Here is a 21,711-nt window from a genome sequence, read left to right as displayed (position 1 = left end):
TGCCATCAAACAGTGTGGTAGTATTCTGTATTCTGGAAGGGTAAACAAATTCTGTTTAGCAGTCGTTAAATATTTGGTTTGCTGCAGTTTGGCCTTATGAACACCTTATCCTTGTTTTCCCTTTAAAAGGCAAAAATTAAAAGTAAGAACCATTAGGGATTTCTCTTTAAATCCAGCAATCTATGCATACTACTAACAATCAATGCTCTGTAAGCGTCTGGTGTTCTGCAATAAATTCTAGCTTTTATAGACTTTTTCTGCGGCCAGGTAGCTTCTAATGCCATAGAAATTGATTATTTGTGGTGTTCTTATCACTGCTAAAATATCTAATTGCTTTTTCTCCACAGATTTGGATTTGGCTTGCTTGATGCTGACGATTAATGAAGGAAGCCCTAACTGGACAAAGGTTGGTCTCCTGAGACAATGTGTTGTTGATAATGGGTCTGATTTGAGCAAGTCCAGTCAAATTCAATTTTGATGGGATTAAAGGCACACGCAGGACACATATCGCTGAGTTTTCAATTGGTTGTCAGGTTTCTTTATGTCTGTTGTGTTACCAAAGCTTATTCCCATTAAGTATTAAAGTTGCAAAGCAGCAAAGACACATACCTGTCAGCCGCAGAAAAACAAATCTTGCCTCAGTAAAGCAAGTTTTGTTCAAAATTTGCCTTTATTTCTTTCACACTGTGCAGACTGGAATATGTAATTCATCACTGCATGACTGTTCCCGTGGAGGAATTATTGCACTGATTATTTGAACCCTAAAAATTATTGATTGAGGTAAAAAAGAGACCAAGAAGGTATTGCAATCAGTTCTCAATTTAGCAAGGGCAGCCTTTTTAAAGGCAGCTAATCCTTAGCCTAAAGCTGTATGCAGTTGCTACTGCTCCTGTAGGATTTTTCACGAAGCTGTGCCTGTGTCATTTATGTGAAGTTAAGTACAAAACATTTTCCACTGCACTGCCAAATGAAGATAAACACCAAACATCAAGTCACTATCTTACTGGATCACTGTATTAAGTGTGAAATTCAGCTCACAACTCAGTCCCAGTTCTAGCTGAGGAGGAAAAGATCTCGTATGCCACCAGAACACTGGACTCCAGGATGTCTCGTTCTCATCAAGTCAAAGCAATGACATCTAGAGTTCAGTAGGGTCTAGAGTACTTTCCTCCTTTCAAGAGATCTTTTTGCTAGAGATAGGTAAACCAGAGGGAAGTGGAACTTACATCATGTACTTTGCACCCTGTCTAGCCATGGTGACAGTCTCTCTTTGTCCCCAGAGAGGGTTACTGAAGGCAAACCTAATGGCCAGCTCCCTGGAGGTCTAGGCATGCACTGTGCATTGTTTTTAAGCACCAGCTCGCAGAAGTGACTGCAGACCCTGGTGTTTGTTGTCTTTTGAACACTGTGTAGGGAAAGGTAGAAATCTCAGAGTGAGAAGAAAAACGTATGGAAAGCACAAGGTCCATGCCCCAGCTCCAGCATCTGTCTGTAATCATAGCACTTTTAAGCAAAGTGGTCCCTACCTGGTTTGGGGCATGGAGTCCTCTCCTCAAGCTGGCACTAACAATATTAAATTCAAATAGATCAATAACGCCATTCTTGTCTTTTGCAGCATTATCACAGTCACAGCAGTCATGTTGTAAACTAATTTTTTATCTAACAGTCTAGTAATGGTTTAGGCAATGTTTCACTTATGAGGACACTCCAGGTCAGTTCTCTCTCCAGCCCCAGAGCAGTCAGCCTTGTCACTACCACCTTGCAGTGGCACCCCTTAGACACAATGCTCTGAATCAGAGTGCTCCCTCTCTGTTGGGGGCATGCAATATTTTAGGAAACAATGTAAGGTTTATTAGTCTGGGAAAAAACAAGAGACACACCATAATTTCTTTTTTTCCTGCTGTGCAGGTACAGGACCCAGTTACCTAGGAGGAGCTCACTCCACAAGCCAAGGCATGTTTTTGTTTATGCATTTTAGCCAGATTAATGTTAATACAGATGATATTCAAACAGCTGGTTTTGTGCACCTATGGATGAATGACTTCTGCATGTTTTTCAAGCCTTTCTATAGAAAGGGCAGGAATGCTCTAGAAAGGTGCAGTCATGTGACGTCATTGCTTCCCAAAAACTTTTCCTCTGTTCAATCCTGCAGTGATTCTCCAACAAAGCAATGGCTGAGAGTTACACCCCAGAGGGACAGGAGCACTTTCCCTTTTCTCTGTCAATATTACATGTAAAAGGCACAGCAAGGAAGTCTGTTTCTCAGCATTGTACCTACTTGAGGCTCCTAAAGGTGTGATTAATTAGGTGTGATTAATTAAACCATGAGTCATGACCTTTTTTTCCTGTCACATTATTATGAACAAGAGGGCAGTCAGTGACATTAAATGGTATGAGAAAGTAAGTTTAGAGGAAAATTTAGAAAGAAATTAGTTGTGTTGCATGTGGTCAACCTAAGGGATTTGCTGCTACAGGTGACCACCTGATAAATAGGGTTCCATGGTTGGAAAGAGTAGTTGTTAATGCTTTTACCATAACTGATGGTACCAGTGATATGTTTCTTGGACTGCTGGTTGCACTGGAAAGGCAGACGGTTTCTGCTTGACTAATAAAGTAAGATCAATTCTCCATGTACTGGAAGTCAGGCAGGAATGCTGTCCTCCAGCAGCACTGCTCTGTTAGCTTGATCTGTGAGTGCCATTTTCTTGTTTGGTTGTTGCTTATTTTTCTGTCTTTTTAATTCCTCATGGAAAATACTGTACTGACTCTCTGTGTTGACTGAATGACCAGGCTTTGGCAGAAGACATAGCATTCTTCTTCTCTGACCTTTATATCAAATCGTTAACAATAATTATTTTGCAGAAAAGGATTGACAATAAGATGTGGATGTCATCTTTAATGAACTCCAGTCACCAAGTGAAACATCAGCTAATTTTTGATGATGCAACAGACCACCTTCTCAGCAATAGCTGAATATTTACTCCTTCACGAAATGGCAAAGTAATGTGTATTCATAGACAATATGAAGAACAACTTTTTGTCTCTCGTAATTTCCTGGGACCTTTCTCATTAGTGGCAGTAGCAGGATGTGCTGGCTAGTATGTATGGAGTCAGAAATGGCATAACTTAGAATTAGAGCCTGTGTAATCCTGTCAATATTCAGAATTTTGTGTTTATGTATTTTAATCTATGTAAAGTTAAGGAGTCCACTCATGATCTAATTGATTTTGTTTATTATCAAGCTTGCCATTTTACAGAAGAGTTCACTGGAAGGTGTCTATTTTTTATTGTTCTCACTTCCCTAACAGAAGACCTTATTTAAAAGAATCTTTGTTTTCAATTATGAAAATACTTTCCTGATCTCATCTCATTAAGCCAAAACAAAGATGAAGTGCTATTTTTCCTTTTTATTTGTGACAATACAAAGTAAACACACCTATGGCAAACCAATTACTGTATTTATTTTTTTTTATACAGAGCAACCTATTAACAGTGAACATGAAGAGATGAAGCAAGCAAAAAACAAAGAGAAGTGTGAAGAGTTTCGCTGCTGTATCATCTGTGACACTGTATCAGCTCCTAGTTTTAGGACCATGAGTAAATAGGTATATAAGAGATATGCTGTTATTCTACAAAGAAGGGTTATTTAAAAGAAATAAAGGAAAAAAATTAAAAGGGATGTCAGTATATTCTTAGGTACTATATGATGACAATGTTAGAGAGGGAGCTTCATTGGTGTTCTTCTAGTTTTGAATCTATACGTGGAACAGTACTACAGAGAGATCTAAATAATAATGTCCTTGATCTTGTCAAGTATTGCCATAGGACTAGTATTGTTACTTTCTTGTTGAATTTACTCATGTGAGAGGAACCACTCTGTTATATAAGTTAAAGGTTCGCATTCTGTCGTGTCATTTTTCGCTTTACATTATTGTTAAATAGAGAAAAAAAGGGACTAAAGGAGGCAGGAAGAGAAGCAAAAATAGAGGTGAATTGATAGCAAAAATCAAATATTATAAATTTCCTTTAACTGCAAGTCAGAGATGGGGATTATATTTGACCAAACAACCAAATCCTCCACCACAAGCCAGGACTTCACTTTTTATTTCAATACTCTTGATAGAATGGACCCAATCAGTTATTCTGTGTGTGCTAAATAGTGTACTACCAACACTAGTAGACCAAGCAGATAGTTTTGTTTTATTGTCTGAATGGTGTAATATTTTACTGCAATATAAATAGTGTAGTCATTTGCCTGATCCAAGTTCCCAATGTACTTTAGAATAACCAAGTAATTTTGAGAGAAATATGTTGACCAACCCTAACCTAACCACTATTCACATAGTTTAATACTGAAACAAATTCCATCCACTAAAAAGTGAATGGTATTGCATCTACTTTACAAGTTGAAGGACAAGGCAGAAATGCAAGAGGTGAGCAATAAGAACCATGTGGTCCCTGCTCTTTAAGGGTCTCATCCCGAGTCTGTTAAGGTAATGTGCATATTCTTTTTGATTTTAACAGACTTTGCATAAGTCAAAAACTATTGAAAATTAAGAACAGGAAAAAGAATCACTCTGTTTACATTTGTTAGGTTATATCCATAATAAACTTGTAAAAAATGAAAACAGAAGAAATATTAAAGCAGATCCAAATATTACATTTATTCTAGAATTCAAGATTGCTTCATTTCTGCTCCAATATAAGTGCACGATGTCACGAACATCAGATTTTTCCAAAGCCTTTACTGGAAACCTTTCCCATCATGGAATACTTCACCTTGCTTTCTTCTTACAGCTGTTCCTTCTAGAAAAATGCACCTTCGGACAAGTAGTTATGAATATCGGGGGTAGTCTGGAGGCATACCACAATGGAGGCACCAAAGCATTACAGATTGCTCTCATGGAATTGCTGGGTGGGAGGGTGGTGGTGGGTCAGAAAAAAAGCCAAAGCAGAGTGCCCAGGAGTGCCCCACGGATCAGAAGCAGGGTCAAAACATCACTCTTACAAAGATTTCTGACCTAATCTAGATTTTCATTTATGGTTAGACCAGACAAATTTTATTCTTATAATGGATTTTTATCTCAGATAAATCAAACAAGCAAAAGGACTATAAGATTAGATCTCATTCTGCATTCCACCAAAGGAGAACTGAGGAAAGAACAGATAGAGTGATTTACTGGGGCAAGATGAGCCCTAGGTTGAAAGAGACCTCCTGTCCTGTTCAGGAGGCTGCGCTTCCTGACTGTGATGTAGAAGAAACACAGCTATCAGTAGGCCCTTACAAAAACCCTCCACCTGTTTTTACTCAAGTGACAAGCCCAGAGGACAATGTCTGTATTCCCTACTGGTCTGTAGGGAGTGTGATGTAGCTGATGCAATTCCCGGCTCCAACACACCTGCAAGGTCTCATTGATCTGCTGCTCACTGCTCTGAAAACTCAGAAATCTATTATCAGTGCAAGCATGTGCTTATTGATCAGATTACCTGCTTCTGTTCCCTGTGTGCACCTAATTGTACCAGCGTGCGCGGCGCGCACACACACATAAATACACACACATGTTTCATATATACAGACACGAACACACAGGTTACAGGGATGTGTGTATGTTAAAGGCTTTACCTTTTTTTTTTATTTTATTTTTTGCTTACAAAACTGCACATAAATAAAAGAATGGACCTTCTCTGTGAAACGTGAGCACAGGAACACTCACAAGTGGCCAAGAGCTGCTAAATAATTAATCAATAGAGCAGTGTGGCAGTTTGAAATGTAAATGTGATGGATGAAGGTGTGATGCTTGTCATCAAGCAGAAAATGATGTGACTGGAATGGATAACCCACAGTACCCTGCTAACTTGCAAAAGCTTGGACACAAAGATAAAGTAAAGCCATCAGAAAGCAGCCCCGGCAACCCCTAATTCTTGCCTTTGACCCACAATTCACTTTCATGTCTCTATCCCAGAAGAGATGTTTAAAAAAATGATGAAGAGAGATCTTGGGGTGGGAAAGGGGAGAGAAAAAAAACCATCTGAAGAAATGCTACCTGACAAGGCTGCAGGCTACATTCTTGAGAACACCTTTCTTTTCTTTATGTTCTCCTACTCCTGTTAAATAAAAATGCGGCTCTTTTTTTCCCTTTCCTTTCTTCCAAAACTCTCCCGAGCCATTCCTGCAAGTGGTTCTGTGACTCGGGAGCTGACAACAGCCGCGTGCAAAGGAACAAAGAATGAGAGTGACAATTCAGAGTGCACGCAGGTGAGAAAGACACCTTTACTTATCAAACTAGGCTGCAAAAAATGCTCTTTTTACTCAGTGAGCTAGAAATAGCAGTGATCTAACAAGGCACTGATCCAAATTCTTTATTTATGCTGAGATGTAATGCTAACAGGATTTTTAGGTTGACTAGTAGTCTGTGGCCCCTCCATTCAAGTAAGGAAACATTCCTCTGATTTGGAAAGAGGAAAATCCATATAATTACCGTATATTATGTGACAGGAAAATGTATGCTGTGATGGTAAAGGGTGACAGAAAATGTCCATCAAAAAATTTGTTTTCAGTGAACTTCCTATGCCAGTCATTGCATTCTCTCCATGGGGAAATGCAACCTGGTGGTACTTATTCTCCAAATTTCCTTTTTTTACAAAAGTGATTTTTGATTCTTTTTTTCCCTATAAAATTGCAAACTTGCAAGTAGGATTTAAAAGTTTGATGGCTCCTTCTCCCTGAAAGAGACAATCCTATTTCTCAGTAAGAACCACTTAGCAGGTTGAGGGATTTTTTGCCTCTTTTGTTATCAAAAGCCCATTCTTTACAGAAAGTGAAAAATGCTATAGTTTAACATTAGATTTTCAAACTCCCCAAAATATAGATTAGCAGATAACACCCACTAAAAAGTGAAAGCTAAATATAGATATATAATAGTGCTTTGTCACACTAAATAGGTGTTCTACGATTCTTAGATATAAAATATACATACAAGTATTCTCTTAAAATCTTTGGAGTTTTTAAGACCTCTACAGACATGAATTGACCTAAAGAAGCAGCAGATCTCTGGGTGAACTGACCAGTGTTTTCATATTTCCTCAAATTATTATTTTTACCTTGTTTTTGTTGGGATCACGTTTTTAATCTTTATGATACACTTATACAAGAGGCAGCCAGAAAACACTTAAGTATTTAACCCAAATTAATTTTAGAAATCAGGAATTAGAGCTTACATTGGAATAGAAGTCCAACTGACCAAGCTTCATAGTAAACAACCTACTTCTGGTCTGGGACTTTCAGTCCTATAACTTGGCTACCTGGATAAGCTTAAACAGAGTGCCATCTATGTACACAGGAAATCACCACACTCTAAAGAAATATTTCCCATTTAGAATGCCAAAACTGTGGTCTGATAGGTAATTAAGCTTCAATTTCGTTTCTGTGGCATTGTAAATTTTGTTTTCAGATTTGTGCTTTTGGAGCTTTCATCTAGCTCATGCCAAAGCCACTCAGCTGTATATCTTTACCTCCATGGCAGGTACATTCATATTAATTTTAGTCCTTTTGCACAACTTCTGGAATGCAATATCATTATAAGTAGGAATCAGACCCTACAGTTTGGAACTATCTGGATACACTAGTCTAGGGGAAGGAGGAACGACCCCACACCATACATCTGCTATGTTTCTGACAGGAAACGTTCATAGATTTTGCATTAGACTAAAGAATTTGTCTAATGGTGCAGAGAGATTGATGTTGAGTATAAGCAATTGCTGTATGTAGTAATGTAGCAATATTTATGACTCGTAGGACTGGTAAAGTGGAAAAGAGCCAATTTAGGTCTATGTTGTCACTAAGCTCATAGAAGGCATTTCTGTACCTTCAGTCTGTCTCAGCCAGCCACAGAGGAACTTAAAATAGGGAAATGACAGATTAGGCTGCAAATGTGCATCAGTCATCCCCAAACTCTGGGAAAGAGATGCACCTACTTCAGGCTAGAGAGAGCTGCGATGCACCCTGTCCTTGTGCCCACTCTGGAGGACCAGCTTGCTAGGACAGTGAGACATGCTCCTACGTGAGCTCTGTGCTGCAGAGCTGCCCACATGTAATGTAAAGGTGCCTACCAGCCTAGCAGTAGGAGCAGTGGTTCACTGTGGCAGGGATTGTACAGATACACCAGCAATCAGCCACTAGTTTCAAGTATCGTAGAAATACAGAGGGACCAAAAAGACTTTGGTTTCTTCATCTTTCAATTTTCTGGGTACATAGAGGAAAGGGACATAAAAATTGCCCTAAGAAAGGCAAATCTAAAAAAAGACCCATGTTTTAACCCCAACAGTGGCCACCAGCAGCTGGTTACTGAAGAGAAGAAGCTGGTAACCTCATAGCAGAGTGCTCCAGCTCACTGTCCCAGCCTCCAGAAATTTGAAACTTGGAGACTTCTCAAGCTGGAAACTTTGCCTGACTTGCTATAGTGATGATTGGTTAAATATGCAGCAATGACTCTCCTATACCAGCAGGCTTTGTTTCACCCCAAGTGTTATGCAAAATAGTTGTATATCATCATGAAGAATAACGCATTTCCCCAGAGTTGATTTCCTATGGCACATTTTACTTAAACACTTCCTCAACACCCTCACAAATATGTTATATATCTAAAGCACAATCTCCTTTTCAATATGAATGGGTATGATTACAGACATATTCATTTTGTAAAAGGTACAAAAGGATACAGTGTGTCTTTCCATCTCATATAATGTCAAAGTAAGACCCTCTTGCCCTTTTATTTGATCTCCGCCATTTGAAAATAAAAAAAATGACTTGATTATATGTTTTTTACCATTAAGTGTATAATTGCTTTTGTGTTTTGACATTTAATTCCTCTTACCAAAATACATGGTAGAAATTAAAAGTCAAATCTTTTATGCATTTGATGTACAGATCCTTCCATGTATTTCAGTAAGAGAAATAGAACAGTGAAACCTTGTGTCAAGTATAGTGAAGCCATCTGAAAATGAAGACACTTTTTATACTGGAAATTTGACTATGGCCCCAGTTCTACCCTCCCTTATCCAGGTCATTGGTTTTTTGAAATTACTGGAATGTCTGAGTCGAAACCAAGCAAAACCTGCAAGACTTGACCTTTAAAATAGAGGTGGGGCAGATTTCGAGGTTACAGTCCAGTCTGAAAATTACTTTCGAAAGCCCTAAGAGAGAAGCTGACCCAGCACTTGAGTGTATTGACCTGGTATGGGATTACAGTAGTGAGGAACGCAGGTCCTTATAGCATCAGTGGGGTGTCTTGGCTGGCCCAAGGCCAGCAGGAGGGCTCTGATGCTGAGAGAGGAGGCAAACTCTGCGGGCTGGTGAAAAGGTGTGGCTGCACGCAATATGTTGCTTGTGGATGTTTCAAGTGGTTTTTATCTCCCCTTTGTCTCAACTTTCCCCATAAAGTTTTTCCCACCTCATGCACTGTCCTTCCCTCCACTGCGTTATTCCCTCTCTTGCTCATAGTTTTCACTTTCACTACTTGTGCCCTTTAACTGAATTCTCTCTCACTCCTTTCTTCTCTGTAGGGCACGCAAAATTCTTCATCTTTATTTTACTTTCTGTTCATACTCATCCAAAACCTACGTGTTGAGATTTATTCTGGCTGTATTTCCCCCCACGAGTCACAGTGCTGTGATTTATCGCCATTCACTGAACTCCTAAAGTGGCTTGACCCTACAGCCATAGCTAAGATTAGTTCCCTAAGATTCAGATTTATGGAGTCTGGTGTTGTCTGCAAAAGTTTTCTGCAATCCAGGAAGTAGACACTAGCTGGGATCTCAGATGAACTTGAGCTTGGGACTGGATGAGCAAGGAATGTTGATGGCAGGCAGTAATGGCAAACAAGAGCTCAGCAATGTTCTTCCCAGTGTTAATATTCTCACCCAAAAATTCTTGTCATGCCTTCTCTATGCCCATTAAAAAAAAGTGGTTCTTTACATGAATTTGCTCTTGGAGTAAGATTTGTGCTGTCTTTCTCCTTTTCCTAAAGCCAGGGACAAAATTTTTCTTTATTTCATCTCAGAAAAGACATCCTCAGCAAAGGTAAAGGACAACACACGGGTATCCAGAAAGAGAAGTAAAGGGAGCAGGAAGGGTGCATCAGGAAGAAGCAAGTCAGAGAGACAGGGAAGGGGGAGAGGGAATGAGAGAGAGAGACACAACTGAGTGTATCTCCACACAGCGATTGTGTCACCATATCTCATGGAGACACACTTCGCTTCCCGTAATGAAAGCAGCTTGCATTGCATGGGTGCCAAGCACGTGGATGCTAGAAGTTGTCTCCCATTGGCCATCACGTGCTTGCACTTTGCAGGGGGAATGAGACAGGCTGGGTCTGCTCCAGCCCAGCCACGGCTTTCAAGGGCCTCCTTTCCATGCATCCGACTGCTGATAGGATTGTAAATGTGAAGCATTTTTCAGGTACATGTTAAAGGTGTGTTTAGACATACACACACGTGTACATGCACGTGCACTTGCACATTTTTTCCTAACATTTTTTGTACATGAAAAGTTGCACATTTAAAATTAAAAGGGAATGGAAAGTCCATAACATGCAAATTATATAATTGGTCCCCGCTCATATCTTCAGGAGAGGCAGAAGGTAGGACTTACAACCAAGAAATGGAGCCAATGACATTTTTTTTTAAATAATAGAATAATATTTATAAATAGAATAATATAAGTAATACTTATACCTATGTTGTCCAATCTTTGAAGAAGTCTCTTGATTAAAGTTTAGGATCAGGTATCCAGAATATCTTGAGTTTGTTCTTGTGAGTAGCTATTTTACCCACAAGGTGGGTGTTATTTGAAAATTCTGTATCTTTGAAAATCTGTATCTTTGCTCGAGGGCTCTGCTTCCCGGTAGTCATCAACTCAAGGAGGTGCTTCAAAGTTAACCATTTTTTTTCTTTTATGATCGTGCAATTCTGAAATGGGGAGGTGCAAGAGAGGTGCAAATTACTGCTTTCCTCCAGGTCAGAGTGACTGAAGTCTTCAACAGGTCACCTGCTACAGTATTTCACAACACACTTGCATACAAATAAGAATATTAACTAACGCTACTCATAAGGGATTCTCTGTTCACACCAGTCACAGAATGGCTTTGGGGTCATTCACCATGCCCCTTTAAATATTTTTTTACAGTAATAATGTCAAAAAACTATAGAATTTACTGCTTCTTAGCCTGAAAGGGAGATGGTTCTCAGAACAGGGAACTTGAGGAAGATGTTTTCACTCATTTGGAAGCTTTATGGGGCAGATTTCATCCACAGTCCAGAAATAAATGTCACCTCCCTCGAGATTTTGAAACTCAGTGCACATTCAGCCTCAGAAATCAGGTGATGAACCAGAACTTCAGACACTCAGAAACTGAACACTTAGTGCTTCAGAGAGATTTGGTTTAGTTTTATTTTTTCTCAATTTTTTTTCCTTTTTCTTTAATTTTGATGGATGGTGTTTTGTTCTGCAGTAAGTTTTAATGTGTGTCACTGTGGAACATTTTCAATTGTCGCAAACAACAACAACAAAAAGCAATATTTCAATATTTCTCAAGAAAAGGCTTCAAAGGTTTCAGATCTTTTTAAAATGTTTCTGCTTTATTTTGACGTGGCATAAAAGTTTTGTATGCATTCTCGCATCCGCTATTGTGACAGCTGTATTTAATGAGTGCAAAATGATCAGAAAAACATCCTTTACTGTTGGTTGCCATTGCCAGCAGATGACAGGAGAGAGGCAGTACTGTAATAACAGAAGCGGTGAAGTAGTTCACATTATTACTGATAAGGTATTTCTAGCTCAAATGACTAGGTACGCCTTTTGAAAATAATGTATTGGTCACATTGCCTAATCTTTTCATCAAATTTTGTTTCCAAGTGCGTTTTGAAAAAAAAATCTGCATCCTTAGCCTCAGGTCATTATGTGGTTGGTTGCGACATATTATTTGGGGAAAACACAGTCAGTTTCCATAAGATGAAGAGGGAAAGGTCCTGGTCTTGCCTATAAATACCAGCCTTTCCATCAAACTAATGCTAAGCATGAAGTGCAGATCCACAGATACACTAGAAATGAAACATTACACAATACATTTGATTTCTATTTTATATGCATATTTAATATCTGAGTATTTTAGTCAAATTGGAAAGAGTATAAAAATAAATCTAAATGGATTTGAAAGGCAGGGTATTTCTTTTTTCATAGCTTCATCGTTCCTGACTTCGTCTGGTGACTGTTAACTTATCATGCCTTTGTACAGGAGATCTAAGTGTTTCATTCTCTCTTGTGTCTCCATATGGTACCATTTCACAGATAGTCTTCCTTTGGTCACAAAATGACAGTGAGAATGGATTGTCAAACTGGACCACTATGACAATTTACTCTGGGGGAGAAAATCCTGTGAGTGTTTAGAAGCTTTACCGTAAGTTATATTTGATTAACTTATCCTACTACTGACAAATAATTAGGTCAGCAATTAATTTCAGAATGCAAATGTGCTACAGGCCTTCATGTTTTAAGAAATTCCCTTTGTCTTTAGTTTCTACTTGTGTTAAAGTCTTAAATGGATTTAGCTGAGTGAAGAAACAAAATTATGTTTTCTAATGCTTTATTTACTAGGTTGATTTGGACTTTTTCAGCAAATATTGACAGCAAACGTTTGTTCAGAAATGATCATGTGGGATGGAATTTAATGGAGTAAGAAAACAACAGAGTAATGATGAACCACTAATTTAAAATATATGTACATCTACCTTCATGAAGGAGGAACAGAAAGACAAGCCAGAGGGTCAGGAGCAGATCATCTTAGCAAAGTCATTAGTACTTGCTTAAGCAGTCTGAGAAACCACAGTATATCAGAAAAAACCCAGTGCTTAATATTGCTACAAGTGTGACTGAAAGAAACCTATCAACCAGCCTGTCTCAGGGTTTTTATTATTAAACAAACACAGATTAAAGGCTCAGACCTTCCCAAGAGAAGCTCGAGGGAGTTTTCTGTTGACTTTAAGGGAGTGAAGCCTCTAAGTTTTCTGAAATTAAAATCATGCAGCTTTTTAGAAAATAATCAAAATATGCAGATGTAAACAAATCAAATCAGCTATCCTCATGTAAAATCTGAATGAATTTACATAGGTGAGAGAATTACATTAGAATTTACTAAAAATTTATTTGCTTAACTGTTTCAGGTCAAGAAGGAGAGCAACTACTCAAGAACTGGGTGAGGGTTTTTTACAAAATTTTTAATGACCCAAAGATGAAAGCCAGGGGTTTTATACTTAACTATGCAAACCACTTTGGAAAAAATAACTATTAAAAAATAAAAGTCAAGGTTTGTTTTTTCTGGGGTTTTTTTGGTGCAAAATGGTACTTTTACATCATATTCACTTAAATTAATAATGTAAATAATTATGTGAGGAAAAAAAATCCAGAAAAAAAGGATAAAACTAAACATTGTATGCAGGACAACTGCATGGGGGAAAAAGTATGTGTCTCACCTACACCGAAAAAGCTTGGTTTCCAATCTCCTCCGAAGGATTACATGCAGGACCTTCTTTCCATCTTAGGCAGCATCTGAAGAACTTTGAAGGTTTCACTAGGTAGGAGCAGGCAGCACAAGGCTGATGAAACTTGATTTTGAGTGAGGGAGAATCTCTCTCTTTCCCCCCAGAGCTGTGGGAAATAAAATCAGAAATAAAACTGGATATGAGAGGGCTGAGCAGTTGGGAGCTGTGCAGACAGAAGCTTTCTTGTAAGATAAGGCAGTGCTCATGCTGTTCAGCTGTACACTGGCATGGACCTCCTTTAAAGCATCGCTTTTCAAAAAAGATACAGCTGCCTTTAAAATTGTCCAAAGGAGAGGAATGGGAATGATCAGAAGTTTGGGAAATATCACCTGCAAGAAAATCTGAACTGGGGTGATTTCATCTGGAGAAGAAAATGAGTGGACATAAAAACAAAAGCCTTCAAACATTAAAAGCCTTCTGCAAAGAGGCAGGGAAGAGTTTGTATTTCAGGACTACAGCCAAATGACAGAAGGTTACAGTCCTACATTGAAACAAAGGAGAGTCGGGTCAAATGTTGATAAAAATTTTCTCACAGTGAAGACATTGAAGCTGTGGAAGGGATTGTCTATGGAGAGTCTGGAGTCCCCCTCACTGAAGACTTTTGAGAATAGACTGCACAAACTACTTTCCAAAATAATGTGAATATTGTTTTTAGTTGAAAGCAATTCCTTAGCAGATATTACATTAGTATTTTTAATTGATTTTAAGAAGCTGAGAGAACTCCTGCTTTTGTGGTCTTATAAATAAACTTTTAAACTAATTTTAGGGAAAGAAGTATCCTATGAATGCTCCGCACAGCTGCCATAATGAGTGACAGCAATTGCAATGGGGTTTTTCTGCTGAACCTGGACAAATAGAATGGTCTGAATGACCAAAGTTGAGCTCATTTAAAAAAAAAAAAAAAGATTTCAGTGATCGATAAGCTGGCATTAAAGACTATAAAATAAAGGAAACCAATATGCCAGAACTTGATCATTAAAGCTGGAGTATATTCAACAGCTTTTAGAATCAGAATCACGATGACTGTGCCTAAGCAAAGAAATACAAAGCAAAGCAATCTCAGAATCTGTCCTAATGTTAATATCAATTTGATATAATAGCAACCTGGCAAAGATATATAGAACATAGCTGGTATAATGCAAATTTGAGTCAAAAAGATTATTTTTTCCAGGTAGTATCTGTACATTTGATGAAAAAAATAAATAACATAAAAAATAAATTACCCTTATATTTAAAAAAAGTAACAAATGTCTCATGTTGTTTAAAACATAAGTCTTTCAAATCAGAATGATCTCTGGAGTCACCTGCATAAGTGTTAAAGTATGTAATAAGGTAGAAGGGATTTTGAAATATTGCCACACTAAAATTAGGACATTTTAAGTTATTTTATCTCTTTACATTGAAGTGAACACACTAAATATCGTGGCTGCTTTACAAAAGCCTTCTCCTGGCATCCCTTCCCTTGGCTACTTGTGTGCTAGCGTTCTCTCTTTGTCTCAAACAGGGAGCAGCACATCGTACCTCACACAGTCTCTCTTTCTCTCCTTCTGTCATCCTTGGGAATGGAGGGATTTTCCTTATCCTGTAAAATGGTGATTGAGGATTGCCTTGTGGGGATCAGAGGGGCATTTCCCCTGGGATTGCCAGGCAATGGCTCAGGCCTGACGAGTATTTGTTCCTCCTGTCATCCATTCTGAAGGGCATAATCCCAAGGAAATCAGTAGGGAGTTTTAATATGGACTTTGAAGGCCAGATATGCCTAAGAACATAAAGGTGATTAAGAAATTATTCTACTGAAGCTTTCCCAACAATCTGGGGTTGACTTTTTTTGAAAGACAAATCAAAATAAAAATTTCTTGCTTTGTTTTTCACGAATATCAGATGACAAATCTTAGCCTTTTCTTATGGCCTAAACCACATTTGGCATACAACTGCAAACACAGGTTCCAACTTAGGTAAACTTGTTACACGAAATCCTGCCAGTGGTGTCATCTGAATCCTAAGTGTAGTTTTGAAGTTGGCTTCATTCTTTTCTCATGTCAGCTCCAGTAAGGCTTGTTCATGTATATATAAACTGTGGTACAACTGCCTTTTTCAAATTAGTGTATTTCACAAGCTTTATCAAAAAGAAAGTTTGATTTGATAAACTTTTATAAAAAACATGCAACATTCTGCTTTGATAAAGTTTTTTCTTTGTCATAGTATGCTAACATCTCTTTTTTGTATAACAAGGTAGAAGTCGGACTCCACAGACTATCTGGTGTCATCTCAAAGCGCGTACCCCCTCTTCACCTCGCAGCAACCCAGCAATCTGTCTTTGAGTGCCTCCCATCATCTTGGGTGTCAGACACTAGGCATCCCTTTGTTTCAGGGGCCAAATCTCCAAAATAAGGAAGCAGACACATACTCCAAAGGACCAACTGCCTTTCAGAACATGGTCTCAGCAGAGTTAGGAGCAAAGGGGTAGCTTATGACTCTTGAAAATCCTCTTCAGTGTTCCAAAATCCCCACTTTAAGTGTCATAATCACTTGCTGGTGTCAGCATCACTTTACAGCTACCACTGAAGAGTAACAGAGAGAAGACAGATGCTTTAAGTCAGATGGGACACTTTACTTTTTTGAGGAATAGTGTAACCACACACAAGCCAACCAGCAAAGCAAGAGTGGGGAAACAGAGGGGAATTCACTACCTAGAAATAACACACACTGATCTGGTAAAGGAGGTGAGGGGAGCAGCTTCCTTTTCCTCAGAAAACACATATTGCAGCATCTTTATCCTCATAAGAAACAAGCATGAAGCCTTGAGAGCAATTACTTTAGTGCTACTCTCTTCCTTACCACCCTAGTCAGCCACCCATGACAACAGAGCCAGTTAGAGAATCCCAACTGGCAAAAGGATTAAAAAAGAAACAAGTAAAGTGGAAAAATGCCTCAGGCCCCACACATGTGACTTCACAGCAAAACCTGGAGCCAGCCCTGAGGGGTCTGGTACAGAGAGTGAAGTAATGTGACTATGATTAGGATGTGTGAAAATTAGAGGCCCTCTTGTTTTAAGAAGGCAGGTTATCTACTGAGCTTGCTCTACACTTCTTTCTACTGTAACATGGAGAACAAAGGCTGTCTGTAGAAGATTCTGTATTTCTCTACCCAGTCTATGTCAGTTAGAGCTTTTTATGCTAGACTTGTTTTAAAGACTTCTATTTAAACCAACATGAAAGGTCCTTAAACAGTAAATAGTATATTATATCAAAAACAAATAGATTAAAAAGTGAGCAACCATAGCCAGTATATTTTTTTCCAGAGGAGTTTCACTTTGCACACTAACTAAAACTGTAAGACTGGCAGATCTGGGCCAGAGGTTTGTTATGGGCCTTTTACTTTTTTTTTTTTCTTTCCTCTCCAGTGATAAATAATCAGTTTTAGAGAACTGATAAAAAGAGACAAGAATGAAAAGTGAGTATGACACATTTATGAGACGGATTTTTCATCTGTTTCTTAAATACAGCACCCTTATTTCAGATTGAATTAAAAAAAAAAAAAAGACAGGAGAGTCAACCAATTTATGTTGTGCTGCAGTAGTGAATACATATGAATGTACGAGGTGCAGTCTGAGAGAGCCAGAAAATTCACCCAAAATTTCCTGAAGAGTTGAAAAAAGTTATGTTATCATTCAAGAATCATTTATTTGAAAAAGTACAATAAAAAACAGGCCACATGACTAGAGGCAGTAAAGGATAAAAACACATTGTTTCCAGACGTAGCCCCCTGAAAAACATATGACTCGGGACTGTGAAGTCAGAATATCTTCATATTTTAAATTTCTATGAGCACTTTCAAGAAAAGCTGGAGTTCTGCTGTAGGATTTGCTGCACACTTTTCACTACTGATTGATAACAAGTAGTAGCATTAGCGGTATTTTTCCCCCATCGTTCCTCTGAAGCTAATGAAGTCAAGGATTCGTTACTTGATCTAATGGCAATAGCTTTCCAATAGACATGCACAGAATCATTGATTAGTTTGTCCTCTCCTTGTTTGCATTGGAACACTGTTCAATTTACACCAATTAAGGAATGCTTGGTTTGTGTATTGAAGAATAATTAAGGGATGGAATTCCCTATAGGCTACTAAAAATGACATCTGACTGGAATGGTGATTACAGCATGAAGACAGCATTAGTATTTAAATAGTTTCACTGCTATATAAAATCATTACAGCACTCACCATGAAAAAGAGCATTAGTTAATTTTGCCTATAACAAAATTAGTTGTATGTATTTGCCTGGTCACTTTAAGTAAATTTGACAAGGCTAATCTTAAAGCAAGCATTCCAGGTTTGGTGGAAGGAGCAGATAGAGCACTGTTTAAAGTAATCATCTTGATAGATATGTATATAATCTTCAACCAAAATACAAATACACACAAATGAATAGCAGAGCTTTTCCAGAGATGCTCAAATCAAATGTAAACATTAAAAACACATCGGTTGCTGAAACTGAAAATCCTAGGGTAACTGGCATGTTAATTATACAACAATCAAGGTTTCACAAACTGTAAACACACAAGAAATCCTTATTTGTCCATCACTGTGGTTGTCAAACCTTTACTATGCTTTCTAGCACTGTATGGAACAAGGAATCACGGGAAGCTATGGAAGGACTAGTAGGACTCTCTTGTGAAATATCCCAAAGGATTAAAAACATTGCAGTGGCCTAATATATTCATGCAACGCCTTCTCAGACAAGCTTGATTTTTTCTTTGGATTACAAGGCGGAGCTTCATCCTTGAAAATACTGTTGAGGAAAGAGAGCTTTTTATCCTCTATTTAAATTTCTCCCAGGCATATTAAATTCTATCTCCTAGCCTTAGATTATAGTATCTACAGTAATGATCTATCCAAAACATGATAGTAACATTACTGTAACATAAACTGCTTGGGGCCAGTCCTGAAGCATATTTACATTTCCACAGCCTACTTAAATATAGTGTTTGTTTTACTAAATTTAGATACTGTAGTATATTTTATAAGGTCATCTTCCTGCCTCAAGACCTCACATTGCAGCTACTATTCTTCCTATGAGAATTTATGCAGTTTTGATTGAAGGTTGTCAACACCCTCTTTAATTCAGTAAAGGAACATATGACTTTTCCATTTAAGCCTCTAAGCGCATGTAGACATGCTTATCAGCATATCTGCATTGTGCAATGCACAATCGTGTTAAAGATGCCCAAGCTCCCAAGCCCAAGTTCCAGATGAGGTGATGCATATGCACAGCACAATATACCCTTAATTTGCACGGCCCAGGAAATTTGCATGGCCCCCTCTGGCCAATCTACAGTACCTCTTTGCAGATCAAATCAGTCTTTGATGCTGTGCTGTTCTTGTGACCATGCCTGGTTCTACAGGTTGCTTATGGGTATCTCCACAGCACCATCCATATTCCACCAGATGGATCTGCCCTAGAATTAGGTCTGGGACAGTACACCTCATCAGTGGTTCACAGTACAACCACTGACTTTCCATGGGGTTTTGTTCCAACATTTAAAAGGTCTTCTGTTCTGGCTTCTGTCTTCATGTTAGACAAGTAGTTCTTGCTTCTGTACCAGACCTCCTGTTGGGATCTCCCACTATAATCTGCCTGACTAGACCTTGGGCTTTCAGGAGTGAGGCTAACGCTTCTTTTCAATGAATAATATTCTTTTGCAACAGGGCTGATATAAGGGTGTATTCTTCCTTCCACCCACGAGAAGAAAGTCCATTAATTTCAATAGAAAATTCCCATGCAGAAAAGGGAGAATGGTGCCCCAGGGAACACTCATGGAAGATTAATGGTGAGGAGAGAAAAGTGATACAGTACAGGCAGAACAAAATCAGAACCCACCACACAAATAAAACTGGACAAGGGTTCATTTTTTAAAAGTCAGTCAGAAAAGGCAGGAAAGCTTTGAAAAAAAATGAGGGCTGTTTCAGCACACTTTTGCATACATTGGCTTTCAGGAGACATGAATAGAAACCTAACAGTAACTCTTTTTCATACCTCCTTTCACAGGTCTCACTGGCAAAGAAGGATTTAGCACTTAATTCCTGTACTTTTATGTGGCAAATTAGGAATTTGCACCTTAAAAGGAAATTGCTTTTCAAACTCCCATAAATTCTGGATTTTATTTTTTTTAAATGGTGGAAAACATTCCCCAACTTCATCCCAACACATAATAAATAGCACTCTCCATTAGTTCGCCTCAAAAGGTGTAGGAAAGTGGACCTGGCCAAAGAGAGGTGTTTATCATTCCTTCTGAGGAGATGCTAAGGGTCTAGAAAAAGTGTCCTTAACTCTTTCGTCTCCTCAGCCCTTTTTACTTCAACTTCACACATTTGCTCTCTTTCTTAAAATCAAGTGTCAGTTGAGAAAAATATTTACCTTGAGACTTGGTTACTTGATGAAGTAGAGCCTGCTGATGCTGAATAATTCAAACCAAAATTGGAATATGAACAGAGTTGCAATGTGGTTTATTTTTCAATTTACCATTGGCTAGAAGAAAAACCCCTACACCATTTTTGGCATCATTTTAGGAAACAACTGGTTGGTTTGCAGCTGCACTGAGACAGAAGGAAGCTGGTGAACCAGACTGACACAGCACAAGATGCTGCAGCAGACGACAATTGGTGACTCTGGCAGGAAGCACTGAATATGTGGATCGTTATGCTGACCCCAACACAAGGTCCCATTTCTGTGAGGCTTGAGGGTGAGGTGTCCACCAGAGTGGGACAAAGGACCTGGTCAGAGAATCTCTGAAGTGTTTTTCTTCATGAAGACAAGACTGAAAGACAAGGACGTGTGACCCAGTGAAGAAGTGTTCTCTCACAACATGGCACTACACTGGCAACTGTGGTTGTCAACAAAACACTTCCCATTCTGACTGTTGATACTGAAGTGAAGATAAGCTTTCAAAAAGGTTATACACATCCTAACTTGTTTTATTTTTGAGTCATTTTTGACCCAGTTTCTTCCTCTCTGCACTTCTTGGCATGACAGAAGACCAGAGGCAGGTGTTGGGATGGCACTGGTTTTTCTCGTTTAATCTGTGAGGCACCATAAAAAACAATCAACAATCATGGAGCATGCTCTGGATTTGTCTAAGCATAAGTGGCTCAAATACTAATGTGAATTTAGTAAAGTTAGAGTCCGTGGAATGGAGATATATTACAACAGCAATTGAAGTTGAATGTGATATAGAAATCCAAGTAACAGAAGACTATCTGGAAACAATTATTCAGAAAGCTGCTGACCCTCTATTTCTTTAAAGAGTTAAACATTTGAATTGGTTAACTGACAGCCGCAATAATAGACATATGCTCTAATCTTTGATCCATAGCTGAATTTGCAACTCTTAGTATGAGAAGCAGATCACATAGATTTGCATATTTTTAAGGATCTATAGGGAGAAAAAGAAGAACAAAACCTGCTTTTTCAAGATGTTACTTTGAGATCACACAGAGTGTCATGGGTTCCCCAAGTACACTAGTGTTCACAGCCAGTTGCAAGACTCACGGATTTTATAAATGTCCTTAAACCATAACATTCACATCTGAAGATGAATCAAAATTCCTCCTAGAACAGACCATCGTAAGCTGAGGGTGCTTCACAGCGTTATCTACATCTACCATTAAGATCTCATTTCCACATCCAAATCTGTGTCAGAACTTCCCTAAAATCTTAAAGTCTCCAGAAGTAATAAATAAATTAAAAATTTTTTTGTGACCAAATGAGAAATTGTTGAATAGACTCAAATGTAACAGATTTCTACCAAGGTCTTGACATCATCTTAGGTTTGGCAAAATTTTTCGGTGTTAATGAAAATTCTGCAGAGACAAGAAAACCATTAATTGCCCCATGAATAGAATGGATGCTAACCATCCAACTTTTTTTGTATTTAAGGTTCATTTCTTGCTCATTTCTTTTTTCACCAACTGAAAGATGTTTACTAATCACTCATTTTGGATCAACATCGTACCTATGGCACAGAAGGTTTCCTCCACTTGGTAGTATTCTCTCAAAAAGTATCTCCTACTGAGAGAAGTGAGCAATATATTGAGTACTGTGAAGTGAGTCATCCCTGCAAA

The 21,711-nt window shown here is 38.4% G+C and overlaps 1 long non-coding RNA gene across 1 annotated transcript in view; it reads left to right on the top strand.

Annotated features, from left to right (window-relative positions):
- Positions 1-2,989, top strand: part of LOC116782041 — a 153,500-nt gene extending 150,511 nt beyond the window's left edge. The window contains exons 5-6 of the long non-coding RNA XR_004355101.1: positions 348-406; positions 2,863-2,989. This is a non-coding gene — a long non-coding RNA (uncharacterized LOC116782041). The remainder of the gene's footprint in view (positions 1-347; positions 407-2,862) is intronic.
- The last annotated feature ends 18,722 nt before the right edge of the window (positions 2,990-21,711 follow it).

Source organism: Chiroxiphia lanceolata, chromosome 2 (genome assembly GCF_009829145.1).
Source record: "Chiroxiphia lanceolata isolate bChiLan1 chromosome 2, bChiLan1.pri, whole genome shotgun sequence".
NCBI classification, from domain to species: domain Eukaryota; kingdom Metazoa; phylum Chordata; class Aves; order Passeriformes; family Pipridae; genus Chiroxiphia; species Chiroxiphia lanceolata.
The sequence above is the reverse complement of the archived record's forward strand: the minus strand, read 5'-3'. Positions and strand labels throughout refer to the sequence as shown.